At 45.7% G+C, this 17,982-nt stretch overlaps 1 protein-coding gene across 2 annotated transcripts in view; it reads left to right on the top strand.

Moving 5' to 3' along the window:
• Positions 1-17,982, top strand: part of LOC117243504 (toll-like receptor 6) — a 47,178-nt gene that overhangs the window by 5,720 nt on the left and 23,476 nt on the right. Inside the window, exon 2 of one of the 2 annotated variants that reach the window (XM_033511055.1) lies at positions 1,480-1,558. The exons of the other annotated variant lie outside the window; for it this stretch is intronic. The gene's annotated coding sequence lies outside the window, so the exon portion shown is untranslated. Of the gene's footprint in view, positions 1-1,479; positions 1,559-17,982 lie in introns of those variants that run through there. 2 annotated transcript variants of the gene reach the window in all.

Genomic DNA, 17,982 nt, shown 5'->3' with positions numbered 1-17,982 from the left:
TAATTCAATACAGGTTTCGACGTGCATTTTGCACGACAACCTATTCGCTTTCGCCGATGTCTAACGTTAACATGTCCCCGATACCGAGCGCCACCGCCTAGCCTTTTAACGCAACTTGACGATCTATACCATGACACATAGCTAATTTTCTCCGTGGTATATTAAACCGAGACGTTCTACTGTTCCACTTCTTCCAATCCATGTTTCTATGGAATTTTCATAATACCGTTCATTCTCGATCTAATTAAACGATTAGCGCGTGTAGCCTGCTCTACTTCGTCAATTTCCTTTCATCCCTAGTGAAAAAAGTTATTAACCTCTGTATCTGATCTGAAGCAATTTTACTCTTCGAAGGGTGACACGTTCGTCGGAATCACATATTTGTGCTACGGTTACACATTGTCGGTGGAACAAGGAAATTAGGAAAGTCGATTGATTGGCCGATCCCTCGGAATTGTGCGGCGACAATGGCGTCGCACCCCCTCGGCCGACTTTGTTCCTTTTATTCGTGTCAGGTGGCCGTCCTCGTCCACGAGAACTCGCTCGGTCGTGTTAACTTTTCGTGACACGCTTCAGTTTCAGCTGTTCGGCTCAAGCTACGTATCCGCTCGGCCAGTGACCGTTCGAGGGAAATCCGAAGGGCACAAGGGACCGTCTGCGATGGTCCCTTTTTATTCGGCGTATTCACGCCTTGTGCCGCCAACGCTTCCATTAGCGGCTGATCCGTTGATAAGCCGCATCGATACTGGTCTTGCTTTTCTTCCTGAAATTACCCTCGATCCAGTCATCTTACGGGATTACGTTAGAAATGCATTCAGTCAAACAATATGTGATTGAAGCCACTTTCTATTCTCGTATCTGCGTTATCTTCCGTTCGAGAAAATATACAGGAAACAGATACTTTCGCTTCCTTTCGAGGCTTCTCTGATTTACCAGGATATATATGGTAGAGTATCTTATCGTTGTATCACGCGATTCGAGCGAACATATGCAGAGGAATGTTTCTAAATTCGTCTCTCTGATGGAAAAAGTTCGTAAAGATCTTCGTATGGAAACTCGTCGATAGTCCTATTTTCGTGTCCCGAATATTTGGAAGGCGATTCTACTGCAGAATAAGAAGAAAGAGGAAGGATCCTTGGTTGTTAGTCTGTCGTCGAACGAAGTAGAAGGAGAGGAGGCTCTTTGTAAGATCACATCAAAAAGGCAGACGGTAACGGAGAAGCTAGGGTTTCGTCAGGCTCTCACTATGGGGGAGAAAGAGGACCGTGTGCTCTTTTTACCGTGATTTATTGCACGCCATACGCGTAGCGGTACGGGGGTTTTGTTGTCAGTTTCGATTTCGGCTATGATGTACGAGTCGAGAAAAAATGGGTTTCCATCGATTGGCCTGTCGTAAGCTACTTCATAGCGCGCGCGCACTCTTTCAAATGTACCGCGTAATTTAGTCCCATAATTCCCTTGTATTTATGTGTTTTCCAGCTACGGCCAGAGGGTGGTTACTGGGAGAAAGAAAGAGAGAGAGGGAAAGAAAGAGAAAAAGGGAGAGAGGGAAAGAAAGTACGGAGGGCGCATAAAGCGCGCGGATAAAAATTGCCGGCGCGAGATCGCCGGTGAAAAATGCTTTTTCGCCGTCGATCGTACGGCTCTCGAAATACGTGTCCCGCCTCCTAATTGCGTGGAGCCCGGCGGCCGTTTTCGTTCGCGTAGCAAACTCTCATCCGGGGAACAAAAATCTGCCAGTAATCCCCGGAGCCGAACGCGCTGTCGAACGGAAAAGGAAAAGAGAACACACGGGGGCTGTCTCGAGGCGTCCGCCCATCGGAACAGGTAGAAATCTACGATCGCGCGTACCTGTTCGTCGCCCTTTACATTTGTACCTGACAACGGCTGGACCGAATTTGGAAGACAAATGGGATTACCACCGGCCTTGCGTTTTCCCTGGCCCTGAAGGGACGTTAGAAATTAAAAGAGGATTTGTACCGGTGGTTGATTCGTTGGTTCCTTTTTTTCTCGACACACCCTTCCCTTGACGGTGGGTGGTCGTTTCGGTACGGATTTTCAAAATGACGCAACGGGGATGGTAAAGTCTGCGACTTTGTCAGCGTCATGTCGCGGCTAAACAGCCTTCTTCTGAATTTTGTAAATAATCAAAGTTTGGATTTATCTTGACAAGAGGATAATCTGTATCTAATTTAAGAAGTCGGGTAGACAGTGAAACGAGTTAAGTTAAAGACTGCGTGGTGACTGTGAATGCAATAAACGAGGAAGTTGAGAAAAAAAAGAAAACGGTTGTTTCTCTTTTAATTAATTCCCGGTCGGATCTTGCTTCTCCTTTGGTCTTTATTCTCTAGAATCTCTCCTCCTTTATTACTCTCTCTCTTTCTCTTTCTTTTCCTAAGAAGACTGCGTTTAATGCACGATTATTTATTTAGTCGGCGACCGTCAGTGGCCACCGCATCGGAATTAATTGAAAGAAACCGCACACTACTATGCCTCTTACTCGTTAGGCTTTTCTACGCACATTACGCAAATTGCACGATAAGCTTTACGATCCGTGGTACGCGAGACGGAACACCGCCACCCGGTTTAATTACACGCACATCGGAAGAACAGCATCGTTACCTGAAAATTTTCCATCTCCAGATACGGTCCGGAAGCGTTAGAAAATGTCTTTCCCTTGAAAGCAAAAATAGACGAAAGTAAGAGGAAGGAAGGACCATGGGAGAAGGACAAAAAGAAAAGCAAACATACAGAGCACTGTTATCCTGTTCCAGGCTCATCGGGTTCGAAGCCGCTGTAGATCACGCTTAAGCCCCTCATAAATTTCTATAAATCTATTAACTCGCGATGCATTTACATAACAAAGAGAGGATATTCCAACGTGCTCTCTGCATCTGTCCACGTCGATAAAAACCGTTCGCGAGCATAATTTTCGATCGCAATAATATCGAGAAAAGTCTCAGGGATCGTGCGCCATCGATCGGTGATAATGAAACGACGCGATACGATTTCTCGCCCCGGCGCGACGAAGCGCTCGAAACGACAAACTATCTGTCGCGTTATTCCCTGGTCAGCCATTTCCAGGTCAGGATCGCGAGAACAGGAAGGATGGATCGGCTTGACGTAACCGCATATCGACAACCGTGCTATTACATTCTCAGATTGGCGTATCAGTCGCCATTGGCATTATCAGCTGTCCACCGGGTGAAATGCACTTCGCAGCGAAACTAGTGGCAGCTCCAGTCGATCCTCGGTGGCCTCTCATTGTCAGTTCGGTGTTTTACGGGGCCACCAGGTCACCGCAGCTTATAAGGGTAGCGCAGTTTGCTTTTATCCTTTCGCCTCGTTGGCATTGTGCGCTCCTTTTCTGCGAATCCTTTCGAAAGCCGTTCTTTCCACAGGCATAAATGTAACTCGAGATATATACTCCGCGAATGAAACGAGTCAAATAAGCCGCTGGTGTTCCTTCAAAATCCCTCCTCCGTCTCTGTTTCTCCAGCTTCCTCGTTTTCCTGCTTTCGTGCCATTTCCCCTGCGTTCTTACTCTCTCTCTCTCTCTCTCTCGCTCCCTCTTTATATAGGCGTGAACCACTCCGAGCCGCTCTTGACGTTCCAACCGGGAGGGAGATTGGGAAAACGTGCCCAGATATCCGCTTCCTTTTCGACGGTGGCCGTCTCGTAGCACTCTCGGCCAACCCCCGCCGCATTACGCCGCGAAATGAATCGCACCGCTGGAATGAATGAGAGAATAACGAGCGACGATCCCGAGTGTGATTTCCACTGGTGAATAGTTAAAGGTAGAAACGATGCGATTCGCTGAATGGCCGACCGTACCATGAAGGAAACGATCGTTATGAAATTTTCGGTGGAAATTTCCGAAACAAAAGTGTCAATTTAGTTTCATTAAAAAATAAATACAGCCTGTAAATCGATGGGATTAAAAACATTTAATCTAAGAACACCGTCGGTAATTTTCTTTAATCCGTTTGCAAGCAATTTTCAACTAAAATCTACTATCCACTCTCCATAATATATGAACAAATATAACAGGGAGGAAAATTCGTTCCCGATATAATAAATCTGTTTAAAATTGCAATTACGCCGAGCGTGCGAGGGGTCATCGTCCTCTACAAAACGGCCCGTCGGGAATTTTATTAAAAAATACACGTGGAAATGGTGTAAACGTCAATATTTGCTCTTCCCTCCTACTCATTATCCACTCTCGTTTCGCGCGTTCCTCATTAACGAAAAGGTCAGTGTTTCTACCGGATCTCTCCAATGCAATGCTTTTGCTCTGCAAATATCGAAAATCTCCTATCGACGAGATACCGCGCGATTCCAGTAAGGTGATACGATAGCACGCAATAGAACACGTTATTTCATAACTTCGGTACTTTCTCGAAAATCGTACTAATCTTATCGGACACGCCATCGTATCCAGAGTGCACCTGCATCTCTGTGCAATATTTGAAGAGCTCAGAATTTTTATGGCGCTTTTAGACCCGGTCCATACGCATCTCGTAGTTTTTTCTTCGAGTTCTGTGCACAGCCGGCCCCACTCTCTGCCACTCCTCTCTTAGTGAAGTCGTTAACAGACTTATCTCGCAGCGTGTTTGGTCAATTTGGAAAGCATCTCTTCGCTTTAGCGCTCGACGATTTCCATCCCGAGTCTCGGGTATACACCGGCTAACTTCGTCATCAGAGTGCTTCTTGCGTCTTACTTAAGAGCTACTTCCACTTTTAATACGCGCTTCGTGCTGCTTTTTATCTTATCGAACTTCTTTCTTCGCTCAACGCTTCCTCTTTTTTTTTTATTGGCTTCAGCTCCTTCCATTCGGCGGTCCGTCTTTGTATACAGGCTCTTACGCGCGCTTTCAACTAGGATGGAACAAGGTTAACGCGGGCTGTTCGCGTCCTCTCGAAAGTCTCACGCGATCGCATGTCTTTTCTTGGTTACTCTACCTTTTTGTAATAAATTTTATAAAATTCAAGAGCAGTGGCGGGAAGATCGAGGCTACACTGGCTTAATGGCTCTTGATATTGCACTTTGGCGTAAAGTTGCACAAAATTGTAAATGTTTAACAGAGTATCATTTCTGTTCGTTCAGTGTTCGTTAATAGGATAGCCAAAGAAAAGAAAGATTAGAGTAAATAAAACGTATTGAAACGATATAAATGACTATTACGTAGAATGTATGTGAACCGGTTCGTGACTGTTGGCGTTTTGTATTTCCCACCACTATATCCGCTCGAAGCCAATGTCGTTACGAATAATTTAATTGTGATGTTGGAACCTTTTAAATCTTTGGTATCTTATCGAGGAAGCTATAAAACTGGCCCGCAACGTTGCCTGAATATTTTAAGGCAATTGCCATCAAAATGTTACTTTTTATTGCCTCCCCACGCGTTCGATGTATCTCTTCAGCTATCCCTTGCGCGGTCGCTCGTTTTTCCACAATTTGTTCGTTCCCAGCTGTCTGAACTCGTTTTCCTTCGGTCAGGGCTTTTTTAATCATCGAAACGGAAACGTCGCATGGAAATTACAACGACGCTCATTGCCATGCGGGAAAAATATTATATTAGACCTTTTTTTCAGCGAAATTTTTCACGGTCCGCCCTCGACCACGTGGTATTTTTATCATGGCCAGCGTAATACGGTGCTGCATATACGCAGCTTCCGTAAAATATGGTTACGTTGATTACTTTTTTTTTCTCTCTTTGCCTCATGCCCCTGTTATCCTTACAAACCACCCCCTTAGCGGATCCCCATTTTACTGCGCTTTTCCCCTCGCTTCTTGTTCGGTTAATGTAAAGAATCGGATATGACTCACCAGAGAAGGGAACAGGAATTTTCAGCGGATTCATGGCGGCGTACAAATCGATACGTTCTGCGTTAAAACGCCCGCACGGATCTACTGGCTGATTTCGTATCCTTCCGGACCATTCCGTCCTCGAATATCGTTCCCCAAAATGTTTCTTGCGAACTTTTCAGAAAACCACGCCGTATCGACACGGTGCGCTACGCGCTGGCTCACGGTCGAAACGTCGACACACGAGTTTATTTGAACGGTTGCCGGAGAAAGGGAGAGAAGGCGGTGAAGAACGGAAGTGCGCGCACGAGCAACGCGGCCACCGGAAATAACAGACTGACCTTAACATGGCCACTGGTGCAAACTTTCAGATGTTATGAGTGTAAACTCGGGCCGTACTATCATCCACCCCACAGTCAGATACGCGGCGCCCCGTTTTATTTATGAAACGAAAACATTCTCGCAGACCGGTGCAGCCGCGGCGAGAATAATTTTCCGCGCGCCGCCGCGAGAATAATTTTCCACGCGCCGCCGTTTCGAATTAACCGCGTCCAGCTACGTTTCGGCTGATACAGAAAGTTATCGTTGCACGGCTGCGTGCACCTTGTCGATCCAGTTTCCGCCAACCTGGCTGCCGGAATATTACGTTCCCTTGAGGTTACCTAGGTTATTACGTTCTCTTTCCGGCGAGTTGCTTGCTTAACGAATTCGTCGCGAATTCTCCGATGTAATTTCCATTGAAATTCCTGTTGAGTCGAAAGTTAAGATGTACCGTACCGTGTACGAGAAACCAAGATTTCCCAATTTTAATCTTTCGCGTGTTCGAGCATGTTTCTCGATTCGATGCGACGGGTCGACATAATTGTTGAAGATTTTAATCACGTCTGAACAGATGCTGCTGACAGTACTCGTCCCACTGTTATTCAATTAAAAAGAGAACAAAACCTAATTCTCTTTTATTAGCAAAGTTAAGTAACGTGAGATCAACCAACGTGGTTAATCCTATTATATTTCAAACGTCAGACGATCTCGCGAAAATCTGTTCCCTGGAAAGGGTAGCAACCCCTCTGAAATTAGGCTGGCCCCGTTAACAGCTGCGACAGCATGGCGAATTCCGAAACGCGATCAATTTATCAGAGAGAAACGTGGACGTGACTAGACTTAAGGCACGATACATATGGCCGATTTAACGATATTGACTGGGAAACTGGATTCATGATCGGTCCTGACTGCAAGAGATTATGCCTTTCCATGGAATATTTTCAGCGACGACATAAAACCGGCCGGGTTTGAAAACGCCAGTTAGAGAGGTGGGAGAGAGGCAGTCGTGTAAAGGAGAGGATCGAAGCCAATTATGCGCGGTACCAGCGTCAAATTCGTTACGGTGTTACATTGTAATCGAACACGCGCGACAGCCAGGGGAACGCAGTGAATGCGTTTAATGGGGGGAGAAATTTTTGGACAGTCGGGTCCAGGTCCAGATCCCGTGACTGGTAGCTTTTGTTGTAGGGTTTTCAGGATTTCGGACTAGGGTCTCCTCCCTACATTTCACTCTCTCTCTCTCTCCCTCCCTCTCTTGTTCACTATTGCCGTCCGATGATTTTGCAGTTCACCCCGTGCCGCCCTTGGCGTTAATTACTTTCTCGTTTTTGAGCGACGCTGTTCGCCGATTTTTCCTTTGTGCCTGATTAATGGACGCGGTAAATGCTGGCGTGCAAGCGGCGCGGCGTTCGTGAGATTGACAGACGCGACAGGAGTGCGGAACGCGATCCAGAGGGTAAATGGCAATTTTTTCGCCGTGAACCTGGCCCCACTGTTCAATTTCTACCTGGATCAGCATAGAGGACCGTCCAAATTTTGTGGTCATAAAATCGAACATAATATCTCACCGTTAACATATCATTCCTTCGCTTCCCTTCTTCTATCACGATCATAGTTAAATCCGTACTTGGAAGAAAAAGATTCCAGCACAGATATTGTATATCGGAGATTTAAGCAAGGCCAAATCGCGGGAAAAGAAAATGGTATCTGTTCGAGATTTTCCAGCAGGACGTCTCGAAGGAAGGTAGCGAGTATCGACGTTGGTCTGCGCGGTCGTGAATTATTTACGAGCTTTCGCCGAGCCCGACCGTTTAATTCATACGGAAGGAACGATAATATCCGAGGGGGATGAGGGCCGAGAAGAACGGGAACGCGTCGTCGAGCCCGCCGACTGCGGCTCACCATTGTTACGCTCGGCGACGAGTTTGAAAAGGACAATTTTTCTGGCCGCTTTGCAATTCGTCGGATCTAGGACGGAAGACGAATGCCACGAAGCATCGCGGCGGATTCCTTTCAAACAAACTTTTCGGAATTCAGGCAAGCAAGCAGCCAGCCAGCCACGTTCCCTTCGTTTTCAAGCAGCGCTTCCTCCTTAGCGTTCCCTTGTTATTTCAATTGCCGGCACTCTACCTGTCATCGAAGTGTCAGTTCAGGCCTGGCCCGTTTTAAAAGAGCAAACCGCCGCGCTACAATTTCTCTGCCTCCCTCGTCCATTCAGGGGATGATAACCGTGAGAGGATCGAATACAGTCGGCGAGGCAGCATCTTGTCTCGTGTCTTCTCTGTGCGTACCTCTCTTTTCTCTTTCTCCCGCGCCCTGTCATCTTTCCTTCGTTTCTATACCTCCCTCCCTCGGTCTTTCGCGTTTTGTGCTCCTTTCTTCTCCGAGAATCCGCAAAACGGGCCGCGTCTGCCTATCATAACATCCTCGTTTTCACGGTAACAATGTCGGCGTAACGAGACGTGCGACGGGAATATCGAATGCGAACGCAGGCAGGCAAACTGTCCGAGATAGGAATTGGAGATATTCGTGAACTTTCTCCCTTTGAGAGGTACAAATTTTTTACTTTAAGAGAACCTGCCGAACGTGACGATAGAAAGGGATGCTGCGCGTCTCTTTCGTACATAGTTTCTTTCAAACACTAGTCTCGCGTTGTGTATGAGAAACGTTAACGCGATATTCATAGTGGTTCTCGTCTTTCTCTTAAATTCGTAGTTTCTTTCAAACAGGATCCTTGCGCTGTATGCGAGAAATGTTAACGTGATATTCATAGTCGCTCTCATCTTTCTCTTAAATCCTCAATTATCATTCTCTTAAACGATTTCAACATTTGTATAAGCTTCTTCAAATGCTAAATGTACTTTTAATAGCTGCCACGATGCATTTTCCAAGCTTAGACTCGTAAAAGAAATATGTGTGTATATCCTAATTGTATTATAATTAGACTGCGAGTGTTTATGCACGTGGGAGGATTTAAAGCTGCAAAAATGAAGAGTACGCTTATTCTACGCGAAAGATATGTAAAATATTTGAAATAAAATATTTCATACCTTACAATTATGTGTATCTTGGAATTAATAGACGAAAGAAATCGTCGTTTACATTACGTTCATAAAAATATGAAATTGCATAAATATTCAGAGTCTACCTAAGTGTCTTAAATTGGCAATTGATTTTTCAAGCAGTCGGATTCAATCATTCCTGTAATAGCTCGAGCGTTTCCAATTAAAATTAATACCAATTTTTCTCGGCGAATTTCACCGTCGATTATACCACTTTGTGTATCATTTTCCGTATTTCTGCACCGTAATTTTTGTAATCTGCCGTGTGCACGCCCGGAATTACGAGAATTTCATACCCGGTACGATTTTATTAAACGGCACGTTCGCGCAATCGGAATTTCACCCGTGTAAAGGTAAACAAGAACTTCAAGCACAGCTGGCATTCGTTTTCTTACGATGGTAAACGTTAAATGCATTAGCGTTTAACAATGCGCGAGAGCGCGTGTAATCATTAACCAAGCACAAAAGCTTCGCCCGCTTTGTTTTCCAACTCTAGTCGTCGTTACGTGCATTTAATATCGGAACACGATCAACCGTTCAGAATGGTTTCGTTAAATTAAATCGAATTGTTGTTCCACTTACATAAACAACAACTTCTGTTTCCATCACGTGTAGGAATTAATTCGGTGCCGTCGCGTGGAATCAATTACAGGTGCATTTTAAACGGAGAATCCAAACAGTTGTGGGGTACTTGCAGTGATCCAAGAAACAATTAGCTGTTGTTTGAATAAATTAGGATAATAATGAGTTTATCAGAAGAGAAAAAAAGAAAGAACGTCAAATTAATTTCTACGATTAATACAATAAAATCGCGTCAAATACGATACACAAGAAAATTTCTACTCTGCACGTAGTTCCATGCATAGCTTATCGATATTCTCGGCTTTTATCTCTGCGATCTATCGAACAATGGAAACTTCAATAGGAAAACGGTACGCGGACCGTTCGATAATTTACGGGTACGTGTAATCAAATAAGAAAAGAGGAAGAAAATGGCGCAGAGTTGTAGCGGATGTTCCTCGATGCAAATTAATACGTAGAAAAGGGATTTCTCGGGAACAGAAAACAGTGTTCGACGAGAGAACGATGCTAAAGGCGGAGGTGAAAAATCCAAACGAGACTGGCTTCGGTAGAGGCTGGTGGCCGTCATTAGAGACTTTGAGGCCGCGCACCAAATTACGCGTGGATCCCCGTATGATCCTCGCTTTATTAAATCTACCGTGTAATTTTCGTTCCGTTCGTTCCAATTCGACGGGTTCCACGTGCGTGTCTCTGTACCATTAGACCCTTTTCGTCCATTCTTCCTCCCTTTTTTCTTCCTTCCTCCTTTCCTCTCCCTTTATTTTCCGTGTAATAATCCCTTGTTTATGGCCCATGACTACAGGAATCTTTGTGACAATCGATCCCGGTGTGCCCCGAATCTTCGACATCTCGTGAAAAAAGAAACGACATTCGGCCCTTTCTCCTGTCCCCATCCTTTTCTGCCGCGCCGTTAATTTATTCAGCAAACACACACGTTGAAATACGAACACGCGCGAAGAGGGAGAGTTCGATCGTACGGAGGAGTCGCGAGGAGAAACGGAACAGCCGGCTGTAATTCAATGAAAAGGGGCTGAATCAACGCCGCGAGAAATCGATAATTTACGGCTGTGATTCGTCACGCCTTCGTGTTAATTGTTTTTACCAGAGCCAACGGTTTATCCGTGGGACGGATCATTAAAAGTATCCCCCCTCTCCGCCCAGCTGGATCACCAAATAGAAGACTCTTCGATTATCGTATTCGTTGATTTCGTCAGGGTTCCCAGTCCGATCCATTGCGCAATAGTCGTCATCGACTTCTTAGCTTGGTAAGACGAGAGAGATAGGTTTTTTACAGAAGGGGCGAGACCGAGAAGTCGAGCAACGGGTATCCTTTAGCTCGTCGAGGCCGATCAGGCGAGGAGAAAATATCGCGCGACCCGTTGAAATCGATTATACGCCGCTTCGATAGTTCCGACACGTCCCCAGGAGGGAATAGCTAAGTACAAATTTAAAAAGGCTTCATTGGCTGGCGCCAACGGATCTGGGCGAAAGCGAGAAAAGGTGAAACTTTCGATTGATTTTTTCATGGCGAGTTCGCAGTCGCTAGTAATCCGAAATTCTCCCGTCTTTCCATCTCCTTTCTTTAATAGCGTAAGGTCTCGGGGAAAAAGGATAGGAAGGACAAAATGAAAAGGAGATCGTAGATGGTTGCCGCGGCGTCTCGCAACTCTGATTCTCTTTATCCAACTCGTTCTTTGTTTACACGACTTCTGAATGAAACGGAGAAACTATTCGGCGGCGGCGCTTTAATTAATAAGCGGATACACGGATACACGTATCTCACCCACCTGTCCTCCCCTTTTCTCGTCCTATGTGTACCTACGTGTACGTGTGTATGTGTGTGTTGTTCATCAAGGTAGTTCGATAATTTCGTGTATAAATCGACGCAAATATTTAACGTATCGTGCAAATAAATGTTCGTTACGGTGAAATTATCGACATCAGTGCGACCAGAAACGTTCGTTCGCTCCCATTTATAAATTGGAAAATTAGATTACCTGGCTATCGTTTAAGCATCTTCCAGAACGCCACAATTTTTCGTCGATCGACTGACCGATCGACTACTTTGATTGCTGCTCAACGAGCCGTAAAATAAGAGAATTAAATGAATCTCGATAGGAGAAAGATGTACGCTACCTTCGAGGTTATCTTCATCCTGTAATCCACCTATCTACCACTATAAGAAAAAATGGGGATATTATTTTTCTTTAAAGCGACGGTAATAGGGGAACATAGGTCGGCAAAGTTTCTAAACTGTTTTAAAAGTACTCGGTAGGAGGCAATTTAATCACAAAATTACAGACAGATATCTCTATTTTTCTGAATTATTTTGTCATTTTCTCTTCCTTCTTCCGTATCATAGCATAGCATGGCATCGTTTACCTTCTGATCTTGAGATACTTCTTTTCCCATCCTATCGGCTGTCTGGCTTATTTATCGACCATTCTCGATACACTGTTAATTCCAGTGAACACACGCGCGTAACATCGTTACGACGTCGTATTAGCATGTCAATTACCGTCTTACAATAACGCCGCGATGCTCGTTCCTCGATGATTGCATTAAGTATCGCGTAACAAGATCTCCGGCCCATTCTCTCCGTGGAACGACGTTCCTCCGTGAGGAACAATGGCAATTTTTCCTGGCCGCCTGGGTTCCCTCAGATACGGCCAGTCTCGCGACGTTCCCGGACAAAGAGAAGCAATTTCGCGTACACGACGCGCCACCCTTCCGTCACCCACTGTCCCGCAGGAAATTCGAGCAGAGGCCAGCTTCGCTTTCCACCAACGCATTCTCCTTTTGTTTCCGTCGTTTTCACGCCGAACGTTTACTTGTTGCGTGTTAGTGCGATTTTATTCGCGACAAATCATCCCGTGATTCTCCGTGATTCCGGTTCCCAACCCGTAATTAACGGCCGTTGCATTAATTACCGTCACAGCCGGCGCGCAGCTCGTGCCTGATCTCACTGATCAACTGAATAGTGACAGCGCTAGATTTTTCATAAAAGTTCTACATTGCAATTAACATGCTCTTTATTTCTATTTTAATATTTTTAGTTAGTCGAGGTAATACGTTTGCCACTCTCGAAATTATTTGGGGTTTCATCCTTTAAACATAGCTTGCACTTTGAACGACGCTGAAGATATTACTGTTCTAGAAGTCGAAATAATTTTTGTCAATAGGAAAGATATGTGCATATAAATATTTAAATACTTTCTATAGAGTAGAACTTCATTTATTCAATCTCGCTGGGGAACAATAGTAATTCAAGTTCGTGCAATAGGAATTTACCAATTTTGCTTACTATTTATTTTTCATTCGTATAATAATTCACGCGCTGGTGCGAGCGGAAATTCGTTTTATCGATCACCAACTATAATTCTGTCCCCATAAATGGAGTCCCGATATAATCGTTAAACGCGTATATGCACTTCTAACAGTATGATTACGCGATATTCGCAACGAATGAATTAAATATGAATATCTAAATACGTGGTAGTCGCGCATTCTTTATATTATAATTAACGTTACGATTCTCTTCAAAGGACAAAAATTAAAGATAAATGAAATTCTTCTTCACGATCCCTGAAAACATGACCAGTGTCAAGTTAAAGTAACACCTTACGTAATCATCAGGTTAAGGTATACTAATCGACGTAAAATCGAACCTCTGTACGGCGTATTTCGCGAGGTATTACTTAAAACCGTGTATCAAGGAGCGTTTAAGAAGCTTGATTACAGGATTTCACGATAATAAAACGGCAGCGAACCCGCAGCCCCGTTTCGGCCGTAAATTCGTCACGATTACGTATAAACTTCAGTATGAAAAGCCCCGGAGCGTACAAATCATTCGAAAGCTCGTGAAGGTACGACGGGAGTTGAACGAAGGAAACGTTGGAACGCGCGATTAAAAACGACGCAAAGTGTCGGTGACAGCCGTGAAAGCGTCGTTCCCTCGGGTTTTCACGTACATACGATTTAATCGATAGTTTAATTAAGCATGGTAGCGCAAAAGAAGCTTCGACCAGCGCGAAAGTGACGCGATGCGTCCGAGTGTGATTCATCGCGAACGACTGGCCTCGAAGGACAAGATAAAAACGTTCTCCATTAGCGCGTATTCTGGGGTAAATACGTAAGGCCGAAGATTTATCGCTTTCATAAAACTCCCCTGGCCGAGGTCAAGAGTTAATTTCCCGGAGCATCGACAAAAACGTAACTCGAACTCGAGGCTACGTTTTTCTTTGACCTGTGATCGCGCAGTTGCCTGCGCGGAAAGCGGAAACCGCCGAAGAAGAGAGTAACCTTTTCCGTCGTTATCGCGACAGTCAATTTCGGACGGTGAACTCGATCCTTTAACATCGGTTCGTTTGAAAGAGATAAGACAGGATACCATGGCATCTAATTTATTTTATGTACACGTTATTCGGACGTGGATGACCAACGTTGTTCATTTTTTAAGGTTGCAGACGATACCGGTTCTTTTTATCGGTACTGTGATAGGGTTGACGTCTCTTCTTCTTCGGGTATCGTTGGATTTATTGGGATTTTATCGTATTCTATCTTCGTTCATCAATTCGTATTATTATGTAACTATGGGGTGGAGCATCTTGAGCGAGGTCTTGTGCAGAGCGATAAAGACAGCAGCAAGTTTTGTATCTTCCAAACGTGTTATTAGAGATCAGAGAAAAATTGGAAGATTCTGTAACACACTAGTAGCACACTAATACCATCTTTCAGAAAACTTTAATACAATATCTCGATTTCAAGCCGCTTTGGCATCGCCCGCATTAAAATCCTCCGTTCAGTACGTGCTTTCGAAATTCAATAACGAATCCCGATTTAACCTCCTTTCGTTTCCAATAAATAATTTCCGAGCCGCGAGCTCAGTGTCACTTGACTCCGAAAAGTCTGCTGTCGTGTCGTTTACGATAAATATTTCCTTCGAGTCAGCATCCATCGAAGCTCAGGGTAGATTAACTCCCGAACCAGGAGGTGGCTCGTGACGTGGATTTTCGTGGCTGCATCGGAATAGGATCGATCGAACACGTCGACCTGGAATCAACCTGGTCGATTCCGCCTGTTTACGTTCTCGTGAAAACTTGCAAATGCACGGAACTTTTTCTTTTTTTTTTTTTTTTTTCGTTTCCCTTTGTTCGAATCACAACGAAAAAGGAGCCTCTGGCGCCGATAATTCGCGCGCACGATCAGCCACGCCGAGGATGGAGCAGCCGGCCGTGTGAGCGTGTATGTCTGTTGTGTTGCGAAGCCGAGGGAGGCAGATGCTCACTCTACAGCCTCACGCCCCGATACAATGGGTCCAGAATGCGAGACGAAAATAATGGTGGTCGCCTGTAAACCTATGAACCGATTCAATACGGTCCCACCTTTCTTCCCTCTGCTCCTCCAGGGAGAGAACGTCGACCGTGTCTTCTTTGTCATGCCACTTTTACCTCCATTTATCTCGCCGCGCATCCGTCCCCGTTCTTGTCTCTTCGCCGTTCACGGCGTATCAGTGTCCATCTTTCTTTATCCGTGCATCTATCCCGCCCCCCCCCTATTCTACCCTACCTGCTGGCCCCTGTGTATCTTTCCAGCATTTTATTGTGCCCCATTTTCTCGGAAATCTTTCTCTGTCACGAGATCTCGTCCTATATGTTCGATTCGAAAACTTAACCCCAGAACCGCGGCTTAATTCTTCATTTTACTCCGCCGGTTATTCCGTGCAAAACCGATCGAAAACCTCGACATTCCCGATAGAGATGACATGTACGATCGCTAGTTTCCATCGTGCGTCTCGTTCGTCCCATAGCGCGATTTTTATTAGAAGGGTGGAACGTTACAGCGTTCCTCCATTTCCCGTGCGTCGTTCAGGCACGCGTGGAAATCGAAAACTGCAAGTAAACGAACCCTATGCTGTTACACGCTTCTCCCTCGGGCGTGTTCTTCGAGCTGCCGGTCCACTCGTTCGTGGACCTCTTAGATCACTCTCGAGAGACACACGCGTATTTCCTTGCTGGATTCAGCCGTCCTCTCTCCCTTATACATCGGCGGAAGGACGAAGGAATAGGGTATGAGGGACAGAGAGAGAGAGAGAGGTAGTGCCATTGTGCTAATCCCAAGTTACGTCTAGAGGTACAATTGTGTCAAGTTTACGGTCGAGCGCGATTCCATTCGGCCGACGCATCCAGCTACGTATACCTCCGACGGTGTATCTACAAGCGGCCTGCGAGCGGAACAAAGACGGAGATAGAGTAAATGGCAGGGGATGGATAACACAGTCGGTCCCCTATCAAAGAAGGAATTACGGGGAACTAGTTTTCTATGAGCTCTTCGGTTTCCTTACGTAAGATCGAGCCTGCAGGATGATTCCATTATTAAGTTCCGAGTTGCGTTGCCTTTCGTCCGCGACCTGTCTTTGCCAACGTATCCCATTTTCTTCTCCATCCTCGTTACTCGTATTCGTCTTTCTGCAAGACATGAAATTTCGCGTTTTTCTTCTTTCGATCTCTTGGTTGTATCGCTTTTACAAATTACCGCGCTGCTACTTATTCCATCAGCCGAATGATTCAACGTTTCCTCGGGCGTAATATGTATAGCCTGATAGCCTTGGCTTTTGCCGGCACGCTTCTCTCAAACGAAGATATATTCGTTAGCTTCGTTTTTGGAACTGCGAACGACGCGTTAAAAGCGTACGATCTTAATCGAACCGGAGAAAAAGAGATCTATAGGAAGATGATGAGAAGGAGAGAGATACCTAGGCGACGAAACGAGGGGTTGAAACTCGGTGAAAGTACATTGACGTTTATGGGTTCAGGCTGGTTTCACGGAGGTGGGGACGATTCGATGAGTAATGGGGGCCGCTTAATCATTTTACGCAACCGCCGATTATCTGGTGAACTAGATAACAGATACGTAGCCGGCATACGCGTAAGATTGATCGTACACGCCATCATTCGGTCCGTGCGAAGAAAGAAATCAATTAAATCCTTTATGTCGGTCCCCTACGGCGGATCATATCTGTCCGATGTAAAAACATCCACACGACGACGATTTATCTTCCCAGTCGAAAGTATCTCCATAATATTACCGATTAGCGGACAACCGCGCATTCAGAGTTCTTCCATTAGAGCGCGGAAACGAAGGAAACGAAACGATATACAGCCGTACGATCGGCGGAAATGGGGCGAGTGATTATAAAGTCACTGATCCAGTCCCTTTCGTCCGATCATTTTTTTCTCCGCTCGTAACTTTCTACCAGACAGACGCTTTAATTACTCGCGTGACGATGCACCACACCCTATTAATATTCTCCGCGTGGTTCTCCTCGTAGACAGCGTGTCAGTACCTTCCACCGACGAAAAAACACACGCTCAAACACCATCTCCCATGGTTCTTTCGCCCCGGTAGCCGAGGTGGTTATGTATCTCTCCGGCGTTTCCTGCATAGGAAACACCATGAATTTTAACGAACGAACGCGAACCGGATGATAATATCAGCGCGGCGCGGGTGCGAAGATACGCCGGAGACCCGTGTCAACGGCGAGAAAGCGTAACGCGATGCGACGCAACGCGACGCAGCGTACGAGCCGCGCGACGTGCCCACGGGGGTTGGAATTTCGGAACGAAATTACGGGTGATTTAAAAGCGGCTGGGCAACGCGTTTCTGCCGGTATCGCGGCACGTAGCCGCGCGTGCACGCGCCTATATAGATTCCGCTGGTTATGGATCGTCGGCCGAACCTGGCCAACAAATATTCGAGTATCTCTTTCCCTGCGAGAAAACGCGCCCACGGGTCCAGACGAGACGTGACCGAGATAACGAAACGACTCCTCTTCTCTCTTCTCTATTCCCACGTCGTGGTGTACGAAGACGGTGCTCGCGGCCGTTTTAGCGGCGCCGAAATCTTGAAAAGCTCTCCATCCACCGAAACTTTCTTACGTACGATCCTCTCGGAGGATTGTATCGTTTTCCCCCATTCCGACTATGCCTTCTTTCATATGATGGAACCTCCGCGGTATATACGTATATGTATACGTGTGTTTCGTCCAAGTGTAATTCATATGTGTAACGTAGATAGTACGCGTGTAGGTATATACGTGTCGCGTTGGGGAAGAGATATTTATTAGATGCGCATTGAATTCTTAGGAGACTGCTTTCGCCCTCCGTCGACGGGATGAGACGCGGTTAACCAACCGTGAACGATAGTGGA

The sequence above is a fragment of the Bombus vosnesenskii genome, unplaced genomic scaffold (genome assembly GCF_011952255.1).
Source record: "Bombus vosnesenskii isolate JDL3184/JDL3185 unplaced genomic scaffold, Bvos_JDL3184-5_v1.1 scf7180000013266, whole genome shotgun sequence".
NCBI lineage: Eukaryota > Metazoa > Arthropoda > Insecta > Hymenoptera > Apidae > Bombus > Bombus vosnesenskii.
Note: the sequence above shows the minus strand (reverse complement) of the source record. Positions and strands in the feature narration are given on the sequence as shown.